This window comes from Ranitomeya imitator, chromosome 2 (assembly GCF_032444005.1).
Source record: "Ranitomeya imitator isolate aRanImi1 chromosome 2, aRanImi1.pri, whole genome shotgun sequence".
NCBI classification, from domain to species: domain Eukaryota; kingdom Metazoa; phylum Chordata; class Amphibia; order Anura; family Dendrobatidae; genus Ranitomeya; species Ranitomeya imitator.
The window spans coordinates 421,725,567-421,746,150 of NC_091283.1; positions in this window are offsets into that span (position 1 = coordinate 421,725,567).

Here is a 20,584-nt window from a genome sequence, read left to right on the forward strand (position 1 = left end):
CTATTTATTTTTTGGGTTGATTTGGGTTCTAAATTCTACCTGAAAAAATCACTAAATCAATCACTGGGAGATAAATATTGGCCTCTGGGCTTGTGTGCCACTCCTGACTCCTGTGTGTGCCATCTCTCACTCAGTGGGCCATAGAAAGCCTATTTATTTTTTTTGCTTGATTTGGGTTCTAAATTCTACCTGAAAAAATCAATAAATCAATCAGTGGGAGATAAATATTGGCCTCTGGGCTTGTGTGCCACTCCTGACTCCTGTGTGTGCCATCTCTCACTCAGTGGGTCATAGAAAGCCTATTTATTTTTTTGCTTGATTTGGGTTCTAAATTCTACCTGAAAAAATCACTAAATCAATCAGTGGGAGATAAACATTGGCCTCTGGGCTTGTGTGCCACTCCTGACTCCTGTGTGTGCCATCTCTCACTCAGTGGGCCATAGAAAGCCTTTTTTTTTATTTGGTTTCTAAATTCTCCCTGAAAAAAACATTTTATTTTATTTGGTTTCTAAATTCTTCCTGAAAAAATCATTTTATTTAATTTTGTTTCTAAAGTCTCCCTGAAAAAAAAAATCAGTGGGAGATTAATATTGCCCTTTCTGCTTGTGTGCCAGTCTTGACTCCTGGGTGTGCCATCTCTCTCCCTCAAATAGTGGGCCATAGAAAGCCTATTTATTTTTTTTGGTTGATTTGGGTTCTAAATTCTACCTGAAAAAATCACTAAATCAATCTCTGGGAGATAAATATTGGCCTCTGGGCTTGTGTGCCACTCCTGACTCCTGTGTGTGCCATCTCTCACTCAGTGGGCCATAGAAAGCCTATTTATTTTTTTTGCTTGATTTGGGTTCTAAATTCTACCTGAAAAAATCAATAAATCAATCAGTGGGAGATAAATATTGGCCTCTGGGCTTGTGTGCCACTCCTGACTCCTGTGTGTGCCATCTCTCACTCAGTGGGCCATAGAAAGCCTATTTATTTTTTTGCTTGATTTGGGTTCTAAATTCTACCTGAAAAAATCACTAAATCAATCAGTGGGAGATAAATATTGGCCTCTGGGCTTGTGTGCCACTCCTGACTCCTGTGTGTGCCATCTCTCACTCAGTGGGCCATAGAAAGCCTATTTTTTTTTTTATTTGGTTTCTAAATTCTCCCTGAAAAAATCATTTTATTTTATTTGGTTTCTAAATTCTTCCTGAAAAAATCATTTTATTTAATTTTGTTTCTAAAGTCTCCCTGAAAAAAAAAATCAGTGGGAGATTAATATTGCCCTTTCTGCTTGTGTGCCAGTCTTGACTCCTGGGTGTGCCATCTCTCTCCCTCAAATAGTGGGCCATAGAAAGCCTATTTATTTTTTTTGGTTGATTTGGGTTCTAAATTCTACCTGAAAAAATCACTAAATCAATCACTGGGAGATAAATATTGGCCTCTGGGCTTGTGTGCCACTCCTGACTCCTGTGTGTGCCATCTCTCACTCAGTGGGCCATAGAAAGCCTATTTATTTTTTTTGCTTGATTTGGGTTCTAAATTCTACCTGAAAAAATCATTTTATTTTATTTGGTTTCTAAATTCTTCCTGAAAAAATCATTTTATTTAATTTTGTTTCTAAAGTCTCCCTGAAAAAAAAAAAAATCAGTGGGAGATTAATATTGCCCTTTCTGTTTGTGTGCCAGTCTTGACTCCTGGGTGTGCCATCTCTCTCCTCAAATAGTGGGCCATAGAAAGCCTATTAATTTTTTTGGTTGATTTGGGTTCTAAATTCTACCTGAAAAAAATCACTAAATCAATCATTGGGAGATAAATATTGGCCTCTGGGTTTGTGTGCCACTCCTGACTCCTGTGTGTGCCATCTCTCACTCAGTGGGCCATAGAAAACCTATTTATTTTTTTGCTTGATTTGGGTTCTAAATTCTACCTGAAAAAATCACTAAATCAATCAGTGGGAGATAAATATTGGCCTCTGGGCTTGTGTGCCACTCCTGACTCCTGTGTGTGCCATCTCTCACTCAGTGGGCCATAGAAAGGCTAGTTTTTTTTTTATTTGGTTTCAAAATTCCCCCTGAAAAAATCATTTTATTTTATTTGGTTTCTAAATTCTTCCTGAAAAAATCATTTTATTTAATTTTGTTTCTAAAGTCTCCCTGAAAAAAAAATAAAAAATCAGTGGGAGATTAATATTGCCCTTTCTGGTTGTGTGCCAGTCTTGACTCCTGGGTGTGCCATCTCTCTCCCTCAAATAGTGGGCCATAGAAAGCCTATTTATTTTTTTGGTTGATTTGGGTTCTAAATTCTACCTGAAAAAATCACTAAATCAATCACTGGGAGATAAATATTGGCCTCTGGGCTTGTGTGCCACTCCTGACTCCTGTGTGTGCCATCTATCACTCAGTGGGCCATAGTGTTAGGACTGGCGGAACGCACCAAGACAGATGATAAAATTGCGTTCGCAGTCCGGGGTCCACCGTGCAGGTGAAAACCTGCTGCTAGCAATTTGCAGACTATATGGCGGTACACTAAAGTATACACGCGTGGGTTAACCTCACCCAGCGTGAAAGAAGCAATCCTGTTAAGTCACAGGACCGCGGTACCGCACGTAAAGCGCGAGCAGGTAGTCAGCGAACTCAACCCCAACTAGGATTGAAGTCCGATTAGACCCCTGCTGGCACAACACCGCAACTGGGTGTGTAAGGAAACTGAACAACAAAATTAAGGCACGAGAGTGCATGCAGTGCCGCACTGACGAACGCCGCTAACCACCCAGGCTTGGGTAAGGATAGCACAGAGGAAGTGCACGGCGCTGTACTGGCGGTCACAGCAACTAGACGCTGTAATGTGTGATTAGTGCTGTAGGATAAGTCGGGCGCTAGATAGCAGCCATACTCCTTCCGCGAACAGACATTCAATAGGGTAGGGGTATCCAAGGACGACTTGCACTCACAACATACAAACATTAGCAATTGTTAGACAATACTAGCGCATGGCCGTGCGGTCATGCGCAGTTTATATAGCAGCAGCACAGGAAGTGGCCACAGTACCTTTGCCCTTCCAAGACCTGCCAATAGAACCAATGGAATGTGCTGCAGAGCCTGAGCACATGACCCTCGATCTCCAACGGGAGATCTTACCCTGGGCATGCTCAGTACGTGCAGACAAGGACTTAGTCCCAGAGAAGATAGCTCGCTGCTGACCAGCACTGACTTTAATGGCAGAGACTGGAGAAGCAGCAGAAACTCTCAGAACAGAGTGAGAATGAGCAAGACGCTGGGACCGACGTCTTTGCTGAGCAGACTCCACTGCGGCTGAACAAGAATGGGAGACCGCAGCGGAGGTGGCTCGAGATTCCCCCTGTGCAGAAGCGGGAACTCGACCCCTAACACATAGAAAGCCTATTTATTTTTGTTGCTTGATTTGGGTTCTAAATTCTACCTGAAAAAATCAATAAATCAATCAGTGGGAGATAAATATTGGCCTCTGGGCTTGTGTGCCACTCCTGACTCCTGTGTGTGCCATCTCTCACTCAGTGGGCCATAGAAAGCCTATTTTTTTTTATTTGGTTTCTAAATTCTCCCTGAAAAAATCATTTTATTTTATTTGGTTTCTAAAATCTTCCTGAAAAAATCATTTTATTTAATTTTGTTTCTAAAGTCTCCCTGAAAAAAAAAATAAATCAGTGGGAGATTAATATTGCCCTTTCTGCTTGTGTGCCAGTCTTGACTCCTGGGTGTGCCATCTCTCTCCCTCAAATAGTGGGCCATAGAAAGCCTATTTATTTTTTTGGTTGATTTCGGTTCTAAATTCTACCTGAAAAAATCACTAAATCAATCACTGGGAGATAAATATTGGCCTCTGGGCTTGTGTGCCACTCCTGACTCCTGTGTGTGCCATCTCTCACTCAGTGGGCCATAGAAAGCCTATTTTTTTTTATTATTTGGTTTCTAAATTCTCCCTGAAAAAATCATTTTATTTTATTTGGTTTCTAAATTCTTCCTGAAAAAATCATTTTATTTAATTTTGTTTCTAAAGTCTCCCTGAAAAAAAAAAAAAAAATCAGTGGGAGATTAATATTGCCCTTTCTGTTTGTGTGCCAGTCTTGACTCCTGGGTGTGCCATCTCTCTCCTTCAAATAGTGGGCCATAGAAAGCCTATTTATTTTTTTGGTTGATTTGGATTCTAAATTCTACCTGAAAAAATCACTAAATCAATCACAGCGAGATAAATATTGGCCTCTGGGCTTGTGTGCCACTCCTGACTCCTGTGTGTGCCATCTCTCACTCAGTGGGCCATAGAAAGCCTATTTTTTTTTTTTGCTTGATTTGGGTTCTAAATTCTACCTGAAAAAATCACTAAATCAATCAGTGGGAGATAAATATTGGCCTCTGGGCTTGTGTGCCACTCCTGACTCCTGTGTGTGCCATCTCTCACTCAGTGGGCCATAGAAAGCCTATTTTTTTTTTTGCTTGATTTGGGTTCTAAATTCTACCTGAAAAAATCACTAAATCAATCAGTGGGAGATAAATATTGGCCTCTGGGCTTGTGTGCCACTCCTGACTCCTGTGTGTGCCATCTCTCACTCAGTGGGCCATAGAAAGCCTATTTATTTTTTTGCTTGATTTGGGTTCTAAATTCTACCTGAAAAAATCACTAAATCAATCAGTGGGAGATAAATATTGGCCTCTGGGCTTGTGTGCCACTCCTGACTCCTGTGTGTGCCATCTCTCACTCAGTGGGCCATAGAAAGCCTATTTTTTTTTATTTGGTTTCTAAATTCTCCCTGAAAAAATCATTTTATTTTATTTGGTTTCTAAATTCTTCCTGAAAAAATCATTTTATTTAATTTTGTTTCTAAAGTCTCCCTGAAAAAAAAAAAAATCAGTGGGAGATTAATATTGCCCTTTCTGCTTGTGTGCCAGTCTTGACTCCTGGGTGTGCCATCTCTCTCCCTCAAATAGTGGGCCATAGAAAGCCTATTTATTTTTTTGGTTGATTTGGGTTCTAAATTCTACCTGAAAAATCACTAAATCAATCACTGGGAGATAAATATTGGCCTCTAGGCTTGTGTGCCACTCCTGACTCCTGTGTGTGCCATCTCTCACTCAATGGGCCATAGAAAGCCTATTTATTTTTTTGCTTGATTTGGGTTCTAAATTCTCCCTGAAAAAATCATTTCATTTTATTTGGTTTCTAAATTCTTCCTGAAAAAATCATTTTATTTTATTTTTTTCTAAAGTCTCCCTGAAAAAAAAAAAAAAAAAAAGGGAGATTAATATTGACATTTGTGCTTGAGTGACAGTCCTGCGTGTGTGGCATCTCTGTGATTTGGTGCCACAGAAAACAGAGTGTGTAACATTGTGCCTGATTTTCCTTGCGGTCTCACCAACCTGTAAGGGGATATCGAAATCATACTGAAGTTATAGCTCACCGTGTAAGTTGTTTGACAGCAACAAATAAAGTTACTTTGGTTAAGTTTTTAAAACTATGAGGAAGTCTGGTGCAAGAGGTCGTGGCCGTGGGCGTTCATTGTCAGCTGATAATGATGGTAGTGGTAGTGGAGCATCAGGTGGTCGTGGGAAAAAAAATATTCCACCTAAGTCTGGAGCTGTGGAGCCAGGTTCGTCGTCTGGCTACACAAGGCCTCGAACGCTCTCTTTTCTGGGAGTAGGAAAACCGCTTTTAAAGCCGGAGCAGCAACAGCAAGTTTTGGCTTACCTTGCAGACTCAGCCTCTAGCTCTTTTGCCTACTCTTCTGAAACTGGTAAATGTAAAAGCAGCACGTCGTTTGTGGATGTTCACGGTCAGGGACAAGTCGCTTCCTTGTCCTATTCAGCAAAAACAACAACAAGAGAGAAAGATGCAGCAGGCGACACAACGGGTTACTCCATGGAGCTCTTTACACATACCGTCCCTGGCTTAGAAAGTGAAACAGTTAACAGGCCATGCCCATAACAAGTAGATTCTGACATGGAGTGCACTGATGCACAGCCACAGCCAGACTACTATGCTGGTCCTTTGACTCAGACCACAACATTGCCCTCTCAGGGTACTGATCCACAATCAGACCCTGATGAGGCTATGTTGCCCCGTCACGAACGCTATACCACCGACCAACACGGTGACACAGACGAAGTTGCACACGAGCTAGAAGAGGAGGTTATAGATGACCCGGTTGTTGACCTTGATTGGCAACCATTGGGGGAACAGGGTGCAGGCGGCAGTAGTTCTGAAGCGGAGGTGGAGGAGGGGCCGCAGCAGGCATCAACATTGCAACAGGTTCCATCTGCCGGGCCCGTATCTGGCCCAAAACGCGTGGCAAAGCCAAAACCTGTTGGAGGACAGCGTGGCCATCCGGTTAAAGCTCAGTCTGCAATCCCTGAAAAGGGATCCGATGCTAGGAAGAGTGCAGTCTGGCATTTTTTTAAAGAACATCCAATTGATCAGCGCAAAGTCATCTGTCAAAAATGTTCAACTAGCTTAAGCAGAGGTCAGAATCTGAAAAGTCTCAATACAAGTTGCATGCATAGACATTTAACCACCATGCATTTGCAAGCCTGGACTAACTACCAAACGTCCCTTAAGGTTGTAGCACCCTCGGCCAATGAAGCTAGTCAGCAACGCAACATCCCTTCCGTCACTGTAAGGCCACCATTTTCCGCACCACCGGCAGTATCTCTGCAGGTTTCTTTGCCAGCCAAAAGCAGTCAGGGTCAGGGAATCACCAGTTTTGTAGGAGGAAATACTGCATCTAGGGCACCGGCGGAAACAATACTGTCTCCAACCGTCTCTCAGTCTGCCATGTCCACCGGCACACCCGCTAGTTCCACGATCTCCAGCTCTCCAGTCCAGCTCACCCTACATGAGACTCTGGTTAGAAAAAGGAAGTACTTATCCTCGCATCCGCGTACACAGGGTTTTAACGCCCACATAGCTAGACTAATCTCGTTAGAGATGATGCCCTACCGGTTAGTTGAAAGCGAAGCTTTCAAAGCCATGATGGAGTACGCTGAACCACGCTACGAGCTACCCAGTCGACACTTTTTTCCAGAAAAGCCATCCCAGCCCTGCACCAGCATGTTAAACAGCGCATCGTCCATGCACTCAGGCAATCTGTGAGTACAAAGGTGCACCTGACTACAGATGCATGGACCAGTAGGCATGGCCAGGGACGTTACGTGTCCATCACAGCACACTGGGTGAATGTGGTGGATGCAGGATCCACAGGGGACATCAATTTCGGGACAGTTGTGCCTAGCCCACTGTCTAGGAAACAGTTGGCTGTAGGCGTTCGCACCCCCTCCTCCTCCTCCTCGTCCTCCTGCAGAAGCGAGAGCTCTTCCACAGACCGCAGTCGCCCAACCACTCCATCGGCAGCTGACACTGTTGCACACCAGTTGTCCCATTATGGGCCAGCTACTGGCAAGCGTCAGCAGGCTGTATTGGCTATGAAGTGTTTGGGCGACAACAGAAACACCGCGGAAGTTCTGTCCGAGTTCTTGCAGCAAGAAACGCAGTCGTGGCTGGGCACAGTAGATCTTGAGGCAGGCAAGGTAGTGAGTGATAACGGAAGGAATTTCATGGCTGCCATCTCCCTTTCCCAACTGAAACACATTCCTTGCCTGGCTCACACCTTAAACCTGGTGGTGCAGTGCTTATTGAAAACTTATCCTGGGTTCTCCGACCTGCTCCTCAAAGTGCGTGGACTTTGCTCACATATCCGCCGTTCGCCTGTACACTCCAGCCGTATGCAGACCTATCAGCGGTCTTTGAACCTTCCCCAGCATCACCTAATCATAGACGTTGCAACAAGGTGGAACTCAACACTGCACATGCTTCAGAGACTGTGCAAACAGAGGCGGGCTGTTATGTTTTTGTGGGAGGATACACATACACGGGCAGGCAGTAGGATGGCAGACATGGAGTTGTCAGGTGTGCAGTGGTCGAAGATACAAGACATGTGTCAAGTCCTTCAGTGTTTTGAGGAATGCACACGGCTGGTTAGTGCAGACAACGCCATAATAAGCATGAGCATCCCCCTAATGTGTCTGCTGATGCAAAGTTTGATGCACATAAAGGATCAGGCGTCTGCACCAGAGGAAGAGGAAAGCCTTGATGACAGTCAGCCATTGTCTGGTCAGGGCAGTGTACAGGACGAGGTAGCGGGCGAAGAGGAGGTGGAGGACGAGGAGGATGATGGGGATGAGTATATTTTTAATGAGGAAGCTTTCCCGGGGGCACTGGAAATTGGTTGCGTGGCAAGGCCGGGTTCTGTTTTTTTGAGGGACACAAGTGACGTAGATTTGCCTGAAACTGCCCCTCAACCAATCACAACCGCAGATTTGACAACTGGAACTTTGGCCCACATGGCGGATTATGCCTTACGTATCCTCAAAAGGGACACATGCATTACTAAAATGATGAACGATGACGATTACTGGTTGGCCTGCCTCCTTGATCCTCGCTATAAAGGCAAATTGCAAAATATTATGCCACATGAGAACTTGGAACTAATATTAGCAATCAAACAATCAACTCTTGTTGACCGTTTGCTTCAGGCATTCCCAGCACACAGCGCCCGTGATCGTTCTCACATGAGCTCCAGGGGGCAGCAGACCAGGAGTGTTAGGAGTGCACACATCAGAAGTGGCGTTGGACAGAGGGGTTTTCTGACCAGGTTGTGGAGTGATTTTGCTATGACCGCAGACAGGACAGGTACTGCTGCATCAATTGAAAGTGACAGGAGACAACTTTTGTCCAGTATAGTTACAAACTATTTTTCATCACTTATCGATGTTCTCCCTCAACCGTCATTCCCATTTGATTACTGGGCATCCAAATTAGACACCTGGCCAGAATTGGCAGAATATGCATTGCAGGAGCTTGCTTGCCCGGCAGCTAGTGTCCTATCAGAAAGAGTATTCAGTGCTGCAGGTTCAATATTAACCGAAAAAAGGACTCGTCTGGCTACCCAAAATGTTGATGATCTAACATTCATTAAAATGAACCACAACTGGATTTCGAATTCTTTTGCCCCACCTTGCCCGGCCGACACCTAGCTTTCCTATGAAAAGCTCTTGCCTGTGGACTACTGTGAATTACTTTTCTAATGTCTTAATTTGTTGCAGCTGATTGTCCAGCATACGACATGTTTACACCTCCCTAAATGGCCAAACTCCCCACACGGGGCCGTGGTATCGCGACTTGGCGCAAGCAAGACTGTTTGTCTGAAGAGGTGGGTGTGCCCGCTTTTGGTTGACAGCACTGCCACTGGGTCCCTCATAGTACAATAAAGTGTCTCTGGCAGTGGTGGTGCGCACCCAACGTCGGACACACTGTAGTAACATGAGAGGCCCTGGGCCTGTACCGCCGGCCACAAGAGAGTTCACCCACCCCCAGGTCAAACATTGCTCTACCACTTCCACAGTTATCTCTCACACTTCCACCAATGTTTAGTCTATGCGCTGACATCCTTCCATTCCTGCCACTGACAATACCATTGTGTTGACATGTATGATGGTACTTAACATAGTCAGGGGCAGTGTCCTCTATTTACCAAAGTAAATACTTTGTGCCAAATTAGTAGGTCTGAAACTACGCAGAGGATCCCACCCCTGTACCTAATGATTGCACCCTTTAGTGTTTTCGTTTTGTTTTAACGCGAGACATTCACATTTATTTATTGTTTTGGACTACTAACTGGCAGAAACTCATTACAATCGGCCTCTGCTGACCAGACCACTGCTGCCTGTGTACCCCTGGAACCAATTTTAAATTGCCTACAGCCAGCCCAATTTATTATGTTAGGCCTTCGAAGCCTGTCTGCGGTCCCTCCTTCCACTAGGCCTCCACTGACCAGACCACTGCTGCCCGTGTACCCCTGGAACCAATTTTAAATTGCCTACAGCCAGCCCAATTTATTATGTTAGGCCTTCGAAGCCTGTCTGCGGTCCCTCCTTCCACTAGGTCTCCACTGACCTGTCTACTGCTGCCCGTGTACCCCTGGAACCAATTTTAAATTGCCTACAGCCAGCTCAATTTATTATGTTAGGCCTTCGAAGCCTGTCTGTGGTCCCTCCTTCCACTAGGCCCCCACTGACCATACCACTGCTGCCCGTGTACCCCTGGAACCAATTGTAAATTGCCTACAGCCAGCCCAATTTAATATGTTAGGCCTTGGAAGCCTGTCTGCGGTCCCTCCTTCCACTAGGCCTCCACTGACCAGACCACTGCTGCCCATGTACCCCTGGAACCAATTTTAAATTGCCTACAGCCAGCCCAATGTATTATGTTAGGCCTTCGAAGCCTGTCTGCGGTCCCTCCTTCCACTAGGCCTCCACTGACCTGTCTACTGCTGCCCGTGTACCCCTGGAACCAATTTTAAATTGCCTACAGCCAGCCCAATTTATTATGTTAGGCCTTCGAAGCCTGTCTGCGGTCCCTCCTTCCACTAGGCCTCCACTGACCTGTCTACTGCTGCCCGTGTACCCCTGGAACCAATTTTAAATTGCCTACAGCCAGCCCAATTTATTATGTTAGGCCTTCGAAGCCTGTCTGCGGTCCCTCCTTCCACTAGGCCCCCACTGACCATACCACTGCTGCCCGTGTACCCCTGGAACCAATTGTAAATTGCCTTCAGCCAGCCCAATTTATTATGTTAGGCCTTGGAAGCCTGTCTGCGGTCCCTCCTTCCACTAGGCCTCCACTGACCAGATCACTGCTGCCCATGTACCCCTGGAACCAATTTTAAATTGCCTACAGCCAGCCTAATGTATTATGTTAGGCCTTCGAAGCCTGTCTGCGGTCCCTCCTTCCACTAGGCCTCCACTGACCTGTCTACTGCTGCCCGTGTACCCCTGGAACCTATTTAAAAGTGCCTACAGCCCAATATCTTTTTATGTTAGGCCTTCGAAGCCTGTCTGCGGCCCGTTCTTTCTACTACTACTACACTGACCAGTCTACTGCTGCCCGTGTACCCTTTGAACCAATGTTAAAGTGCCTACAGCCTAATATTTTTTTATGTTAGGCCTTCGAAGCCTGTCTGCGGCCCGTTCTTTCTACTACTCCTACACTGACCAGACCACTGCTGCCCGTGTACCCCTGGAACCTATTTAAAAGTGCCTACAGCCCAATACTTTTTTATGTTAGGCCTTCGAAGCCTGTCTGCGGCCCGTTCTTTCTACTACTCCTACACTGACCAGACCACTGCTGCCCGTGTACCCCTGGAACCTATTTAAAAGTGCCTACAGCCCAATATTTTTTTATGTTAGGCCTTCGAAGCCTGTCTGTGGCTCGTTCTTTCTACTACTACTACACTGACCACCACAACAGCTAATAACTAGAGTGTAACCATGTATTTGGAACCCCTAGAAGATCCTCTAATAGAAGTACATATATAAAGCCAGGAGGAACCTAATAAACTTAAAATATAACTTTTAATAGTCTCTTTTAAAACACTTTCCAATGGACACAACAACACAAAGTGCATAAAGTGCTCAAAACAACCAGTGCTAAATAAAAAAATGGTTTGATCTCACCATATCAATTGCTTGTTCAGGAGCATCCTCATGTACGTATGGAAGCACGGGGAATAAAGTAATAAGAGTGTGCAGAGTACCTACACTACCCGGTCGTGCCCCTGTACTGCTCCCGTCCTAACAAGGACAGTACCCAAGTCAGACTAAATCTTGTACCCACCATAAGCAGAGATACATATCCCTACGCGTTTCCTCTCCCATAGGGGAGACTCCTCAGGGGAACAAAAAGAATTTGGGGGTATACCTCTAATCCTGTGTGGTATTAAGAGGTGTAAAGCCCCTGCATTAGCAGGCGGCTACTATGTGTCCAGTGCACCCTATTTTTGGTGTGGACTATGGTATGGTGAGATGCCTTCAGGGTATTGCCCCCTCATATAGTCTCTTCTCCTTTTCATCCTAATTGTATGGCGTCCTACCTCACTTCCGGTCCCTGATTTACCGGGTGCTCTTGGCGTACCATTACCATAGCAACGTATTGTGTGTTACTGCGATAAGATTAAAATAATCGCTTCCTTTTCCAAGCGTCATCGGCATTATGTTGCCTTAGCAACCCATGGCCAGGTGATGCGACCGGTTCCTTCATTATTCTACATGCGGATTATGCGCCACCATATGCCTATACTTCCGGTTCACGGCGCTGAATACTTCCGCTATTGCGCATTAGTGTTCCGGGCGTTCTATTACCCCGCCACCTCATAACCCAATTAGCCATTACTGTATATGCCGGTTCCATGCCGATGCCTGGGATTACCTCCCCTTCCGGTTAATCGCACCAGTCATTTCCCCTCCTGCGTGCTAAATCCCACAATCCACCTCCATCTGCGTCCCCGCGTCAATAGTTACCATCTGTCATGGCTACGCGCGTGCGCATCTTGGTACTGCTCCTCCGGTCGATCCCGGTCTCTACTTCTATGAAAAAGTCTATAAAGTCTACGCGCATGCGTCCTCAGGTCCCGCAACTCCATGATTTGCTGGCGGGTAGATTGTATACACCTAATTTCTCGGAACACATACGGACCTTATACATTTCAAATTAATAATAGAAAAGAGGGAAAGAAAAGGGAAAATGAGGGGAGGGAGAAAAAAAATATAATGAATAAAACACCGCTATACCGGGACCTACAGGGGTATTCAAATGAGAGAAGAAAACTGATACAGGGGGGGGAAAAAACCCTCTGAATATATCCATAGAAAGCATTAAACACAAACTCTCCTTAATGCATCCCCCTAAAAATTAGGTAGGAGAGAAAGTATTAATTAAAGGAAATGGCAATGGCTCATAACCTACATATCCCAGTGGATGAAACTCATCCTGTTTTTATGACTAACAATTCCCTGACAACCGGAAACCTAGCTCCAACCCATTAACCCATTAAGCACCAGAGACGGGGATACAGATCTCCAACCCCCCGATATCTCAAAGAAAACAACTATAGTTTAACTGCTCATTTAGACCCTCCGGATGACAAGTATGGAGGCGGAAGATCCACCTAGATTCCTTTTGGAGCAGGATCCTATCATAGTCTCCTCCTCTCCTAGGTGGTTTAACTCTCTCAATACCCATAAATTGTATGGTCTTCATATCACCGTTATGCATAACATTAACATGCCTGGCCACTCTTAGCTAATCTTGACCATACACTGCCATCTACAAGGGGTCAGGGTCCCTTTTCATCTCTGAAAAAGAAAAGTACTAGGATGCCACCAATGGGGGGGGATGTTTCCGCTATAGATGTGTTTCTCCAACTAACCACGGAAGAAATCAAACAAAATGAGGGTTCCCATATAAGATATAATCTTACAAAAAATCAGATGGAGGCACTTCGGTGCCTGGAGAGAGACACATCTATAGTGGTTAAACCCTCCGACAAAGGGGGCAACGTGGTCATTATGAATATAGGGGGATATAGGGACATGTGTCTCTCCCTACTGAATGATATGGCCACATATACTCAGATTAGAGGTTACCAGATGGACACTACAACAGACAAATTGAGAAACATATTGAATGGGGCTTTAAATAAAAAACTGATTAGCCAGGAGGAGTAGGATTATCTCCTCCCAAAGTACCCGGTGATGGCTACGTTTTATGCACTTCCAAAACTGCATAAGGGTCTCCACCCTCTCAAGGGAAGACCCATTGTATCAGGGATTGGGAGTATTAGCCAAAATGTGGGTATTTATCTGGACGAAATCCTCAGACCCTTTGTGAGTGCACTACCATCGCACCTGAGGGATACGGCTGACCTTCTGAGTAAATTGGACAGTGTGTGTGTGGAACCTGAAGTACTTCTGGCAAGTATTGACATCGAGGCCTTATATTCGTCAATTCCATATAATTTTGGGATTCTTGGCGTTAAACACTTTTTGGGCACAAGGGGATGCCAATATACCCCCCATAATGAATTGGTTACTTCGCTCCTAGAATTTGTTTTGTTAAACAACTATTTCACTTTTGATGGTAAGGTCCTCCACCAGCTCAGGGGCACCGCCATGGCTAATCCATGTGCGCCAAGTTACGCAAACTTGTTCCTGGGCTGGTGGGAGGACACCATCGTGTTTTCGGATAGATCTATGCATTTCACCAGCAAAATAGATTTATGGGTGAGATTTATAGACGATGTGTTCATCTTATGGCGGGGTGCCATCTCTGATTTTAGGGAGTTTATAAATCTACTCAACCAGAATGAAATAGGCCTCAGATTTACCTATGAAGTGGACCCTTCGAGACTCGCTTTTCTCGATGTTTTGATCACGAAACCCGCAAATGGGGGTATACTAGAGACCACCATCTTTCGGAAACCTACTTCCACCAACTCTCTTTTGAAGTGGGAAAGTCACCATCCATATTCCCTGAGGAAGGGCATACCCAAGGGCCAATATCTACGCCTAAAAAGAAATTGTTCCAATATTAGGGACTTTAAGACCAAGGCGGATGATTTGCGCCGTAGGTTCCTGACCAAAGGATACCCTGATCAAGTATTGAGGGAAGCATTCAAATATGCAAAGGAACAAGATAGGAGGGACCTGATGGTACCCAAAAAGAGGACTGAACATTCAAATGAAAAAGCCAGACTCATCTGTACTTATGACAATGGGGCCCAAATGGTTAGACAAGTGGTACAAAAACATTGGGGTATCCTTCAGATGGACGAAGACATTAGAGAGTTTGTAGGTGAAAGACCCCTTATCACATACAGAAAAAGCAAGACTATTGGAAATCGATTGGTACGTAGCCATTTTGTTACACCAACTACGAGAGAAACCTGGTTACCAGAAAAGACGTATGGATGCTATCGTTGTGGTAACTGTATGGCTTGCGAGTATGTAACAGTGGGAAAGAGGTTTGAAGGTATTGGTGAATCATTTGAGATCAGGGATTTCATCAATTGTAAAACAAAAGGGATCATTTATCGGATTATGTGCAGATGCGGGAAGGCCTATGTAGGAAAAACCTGCAGAGAATTTAGGAGAAGGATAGGTGAACACTTAGGAGACATTCGTAACAAAAGGGAGACTTCGGTGGCCAGGCATGTTAATGTTATGCATAACGGTGATATGAAGACCATACAATTTATGGGTATTGAGAGAGTTAAACCACCTAGGAGAGGAGGAGACTATGATAGGATCCTGCTCCAAAAGGAATCTAGGTGGATCTTCCGCCTCCATACTTGTCATCCGGAGGGTCTAAATGAGCAGTTAAACTATAGTTGTTTTCTTTGAGATATCGGGGGGTTGGAGATCTGTATCCCCGTCTCTGGTGCTTAATGGGTTAATGGGTTGGAGCTAGGTTTCCGGTTGTCAGGGAATTGTTAGTCATAAAAACAGGATGAGTTTCATCCACTGGGATATGTAGGTTATGAGCCATTGCCATTTCCTTAAATTAATACTTTCTCTCCTACCTAATTTTTAGGGGGATGCATTAAGGAGAGTTTGTGTTTAATGCTTTCTATGGATATATTCAGAGGGGTTTTTTCCCCCCCTGTATCAGTTTTCTTCTCTCATTTGAATACCCCTGTAGGTCCCGGTATAGCGGTGTTTTATTCATTATATTTTTTTTCTCCCTCCCCTCATTTTCCCTTTTCTTTCCCTCTTTTCTATTATTAATTTGAAATGTATAATGTCCGTATGTGTTCCGAGAAATTAGGTGTATACAATCTACCCGCCAGCAAATCATGGAGTTGCGGGACCTGAGGACGCATGCGCGTAGACTTTATAGACTTTTTCATAGAAGTAGAGACCGGGATCGACCGGAGGAGCAGTACCAAGATGCGCACGCGCGTAGCCATGACAGATGGTAACTATTGACGCGGGGACGCAGATGGAGGTGGATTGTGGGATTTAGCACGCAGGAGGGGAAATGACTGGTGCGATTAACCGGAAGGGGAGGTAATCCCAGGCATCGGCATGGAACCGGCATATACAGTAATGGCTAATTGGGTTATGAGGTGGCGGGGTAATAGAACGCCCGGAACACTAATGCGCAATAGCGGAAGTATTCAGCGCCGTGAACCGGAAGTATAGGCATATGGTGGCGCATAATCCGCATGTAGAATAATGAAGGAACCGGTCGCATCACCTGGCCATGGGTTGCTAAGGCAACATAATGCCGATGACGCTTGGAAAAGGAAGCGATTATTTTAATCTTATCGCAGTAACACACAATACGTTGCTATGGTAATGGTACGCCAAGAGCACCCGGTAAATCAGGGACCGGAAGTGAGGTAGGACGCCATACAATTAGGATGAAAAGGAGAAGAGACTATATGAGGGGGCAATACCCTGAAGGCATCTCACCATACCATAGTCCACACCAAAAATAGGGTGCACTGGACACATAGTAGCCGCCTGCTAATGCAGGGGCTTTACACCTCTTAATACCACACAGGATTAGAGGTATACCCCCAAATTCTTTTTGTTCCCCTGAGGAGTCTCCCCTATGGGAGAGGAAACGCATAGGGATATGTATCTCTGCTTATGGTGGGTACAAGATTTAGTCTGACTTGGGTACTGTCCTTGTTAGGACGGGAGCAGTACAGGGGCACGACCGGGTAGTGTAGGTACTCTGCACACTCTTATTACTTTATTCCCCGTGCTTCCATACGTACATGAGGATGCTCCTGAACAAGCAATTGATATGGTGAGATCAAACCATTTTTTTATTTAGCACTGGTTGTTTTGAGCACTTTATGCACTTTGTGTTGTTGTGTCCATTGGAAAGTGTTTTAAAAGAGACTATTAAAAGTTATATTTTAAGTTTATTAGGTTCCTCCTGGCTTTATATATGTACTACACTGACCAGTCTACTGCTGCCCGTGTACCCCTTGAACCAATGTTAAAGTGTCTACAGCCCAATATTTTTTTATGTTAGGCCTTCGAAGCCTGTCTACGGCCCGTTCTTTCTACTACTACTACACTGACCAGTCTACTGCTGCCCATGTGCCCCTGGAACCTATTTAAAAGTGCCTACAGCCCAATATTTTTTTATGTTAGGCCTTCGAAGCCTGTCTGCAGCCCGTTCTTTCTACTACTACTACACTGACCAGACCACTGCTGCCCGTGTACCCCTGGAACCAATTTTAAATTGCCTACAGCCAGCCCAATTTATTATGTTAGGCCTTCGAAGCCTGTCTGCGGTCCCTCCTTCCACTAGGCCTCCACTGACCTGTCTACTGCTGCCCGTGTACCCCTGGAACCAATTGTAAATTGCCTACAGCCAGCCCAATTTATTATGTTAGGCCTTCGAAGCCTGTCTGCGGTCCCTCCTTCCACTATGCCTCCACTGACCTGTCTACTGCTGCCCGTGTACCCCTGGAACCAATTATAAAGTGCCTACAGCCTGTCCAATTTTATTATGTTAGGCCTTCGAAGCCTGTCTGCGGCCCGTTCTTTCTACTACTCCTACACTGACCAGACCACTGCTGCCTGTGTTCCCCTGGAACCTATTTAAAAGTGCTTACAGCCCAATATTTTTTTATGTTGGGCCTTCGAAGCCTGTCTGCGGCCCGTTCTTTCTACTACTCCTACACTGACCAGACCACTGCTGCCCGTGTACCCCTGGAACCAATTTTAAATTGCCTACAGCCAGCCCAATTTATTATGTTAGGCCTTCGAAGCCTGTCTGCGGTCCCTCCTTCCACTAGGCCTCCACTGACCTGTCTACTGCTGCCCGTGTACCCCTGGAACCAATTGTAAATTGCCTACAGCCAGCCCAATTTATTATGTTAGGCCTTCGAAGCCTGTCTGCGGTCCCACCTTCCACTAGGCCTCCACTGACCATACCACTGCTGCCTGTGTACCGCTGGAACCAATTGTAAATTGCCTACAGCCAGCCCAATTTATTATGTTAGGCCTTCGAAGCCTGTCTGTGGTCCCTCCTTCCACTAGGCCTCCACTGACCAGACCACTGCTGCCCGTGTACCCCTGGAACCAAGTTTAAATTGCCTACAGCCAGCCCAATGTATTATGTTAGGCCTTCGAAGCCTGTCTGCGGTCCCTCCTTCCACTAGGCCTCCACTGACCTGTCTACTGCTGCCCGTGTACCCCTGGAACCAATTTTAAATTGCCTACAGCCAGCCCAATTTATTATGTTAGGCCTTCGAAGCCTGTCTGCGGCCCGTTCTTTCTACTACTCCTACACTGACCAGTCTACTGCTGCCCGTGTACCCCTGGAACCTATTTAAAAGTGCCTACAGCCCAATATTTTTTTATGTTAGGCCTTCGAAGCCTGTCTGCGGCCCGTTCTTTCTACTACTACTACACTGACCAGTCTACTGCTGCCCATGTACCCTTTGAACCAATGTTAAAGTGCCTACAGCCCAATATTTTTTTATGTTAGGCCTTCGAAGCCTGTCTGCGGCCCGTTCTTTCTACTACTCCTACACTGACCAGACCACTGCTGCCCGTGTACCCCTGGAACCTATTTAAAAGTGCCTACAGCCCAATACTTTTTTATGTTAGGCCTTCGAAGCCTGTCTGTGGCCCGTTCTTTCTACTACTCCTACACTGACCAGACCACTGCTGCCAGTGTACCCCTGGAACCTATTTAAAAGTGCCTACAGCCCAATATTTTTTTATGTTAGGCCTTCGAAGCCTGTCTGCGGCCCGTTCTTTCTACTACTACTACACTGACCAGTCTACTGCTGCCCGTGTACCCCTGGAACCTATTTAAATGTGCCTACAGCCCAATATTTTTATGTTAGGCCTTCGAAGCCTGTCTGCGGCCCGTTCTTTCTACTGCACTGACCAGTCTACTGCTGCCCGTGTACCCCTTGAACCAATGTTAAAGTGTCTACAGCCCAATATTTTTTTATGTTAGGACTTCGAAGCCTGTCTGCGGCCCGTTCTTTCTACTACTACTACACTGACCAGTCTACTGCTGCCCATGTGCCCCTGGAACCTATTTAAAAGTGCCTACAGCCCAATATTTTTTTATGTTAGGCCTTCGAAGCCTGTCTGCGGCCCGTTCTTTCTACTACTACTACACTGACCAGACCACTGCTGCCCGTGTACCCCTGGAACCAATTTTAAATTGCCTACAGCCAGCCCAATTAATTATGTTAGGCCTTCGAAGCCAGTCTGCGGTCCCTCCTTCCACTAGGCCTCCACTAACCAGACCACTGCTGCCCGTGTACCCCTGGAACCAATTTTAAATTGCCTACAGCCAGCCCAATGTATTATGTTAGGCCTTCGAAGCCTGTCTGCGGTCCCTCCTTCCACTAGGCCTCCACTGACCTGTCTACTGCTGCCCGTGTACCCCTGGAACCAATTGTAAATTGCCTACAGCCAGCCCAATTTATTATGTTAGGCCTTCGAAGCCTGTCTGCGGTCCCTCCTTCCACTATGCCTCCACTGACCTGTCTACTGCTGCCCGTGTACCCCTGGAACCAAGTTTAAATTGCCTACAGCCAGCCCAATGTATTATGTTAGGCCTTCGAAGCCTGTCTGCGGTCCCTCCTTCCACTAGGCCTCCACTGACCTGTCTACTGCTGCCCGTGTACCCCTGGAACCAATTGTAAATTGCCTACAGCCAGCCCAATTTATTATGTTAGGCCTTCGAAGCCTGTCTGTGGTCCCTCCTTCCACTATGCCTCCACTGACCTGTCTACTGCTGCCCGTGTACCCCTGGAGCCAATTATAAAGTGCCTACAGCCTGTCCAATTTTATTATGTTAGGCCTTCGAAGCCTGTCTGCGGCCCGTTCTTTCTACTACTACTACACTGACCAGTCTACTGCTGCCCATGTGCCCCTGGAACCTATTTAAAAGTGCCTACAGCCCAATATTTTTTTATGTTAAGCCTTCGAAACCTGTCTGCGGCCCGTTCTTTCAACTACTACTACACTGACCAGACCACTGCTGCCCGTGTACCCCTGGAACCAATTTTAAATTGCCTACAGCCAGCCCAATTAATTATGTTAGGCCTTCGAAGCCAGTCTGCGGTCCCTCCTTCCACTAGGCCTCCACTGACCAGACCACTGCTGCCCGTGTACCCCTGGAACCAATTGTAAATTGCCTACAGCCAGCCCAATTTATTATGTTAGGCCTTCGAAGCCTGTCTGCGGTCCCTCCTTCCACTAGGCCTCCACTGACCTGTCTACTGCTGCCCGTGTACCCCTGGAACCAATTATAAAGTGCCTACAGCCTGTCCAATTTTATTATGTTAGGCCTTCGAAGCCTGTCTGCGGCCCGTTCTTTCTACTACTCCTACACTGACCAGACCACTGCTGCCCGTGTACCCCTGTAACCTTTTTTAAGCTGCAGTGAGCCACATTTTTTGTTTAAGGCCTACTACCTGTGTCTGTCTGCGCCACTCAATACAGCTGTGTTCCTTTGAAAAAAGCTGAGCGTCAATAGTCTTGTTTTCAGCCTCTAGGAATTTTAAAACTGCATTGGGGCTACAACTTTGGTAGGGCCTACTAACGGTGTCTGCCGCCCCAAGGTGTGCCCCAGGTTTCGTCCACATTGCTTCGATCTTCCTACTCTCGTTTAGTAGTTGTTGCAAACTACACTGCATTAGGCCTACAAATTTGGTATGGGGTGTAGAGAGACGGTGTGTTACACT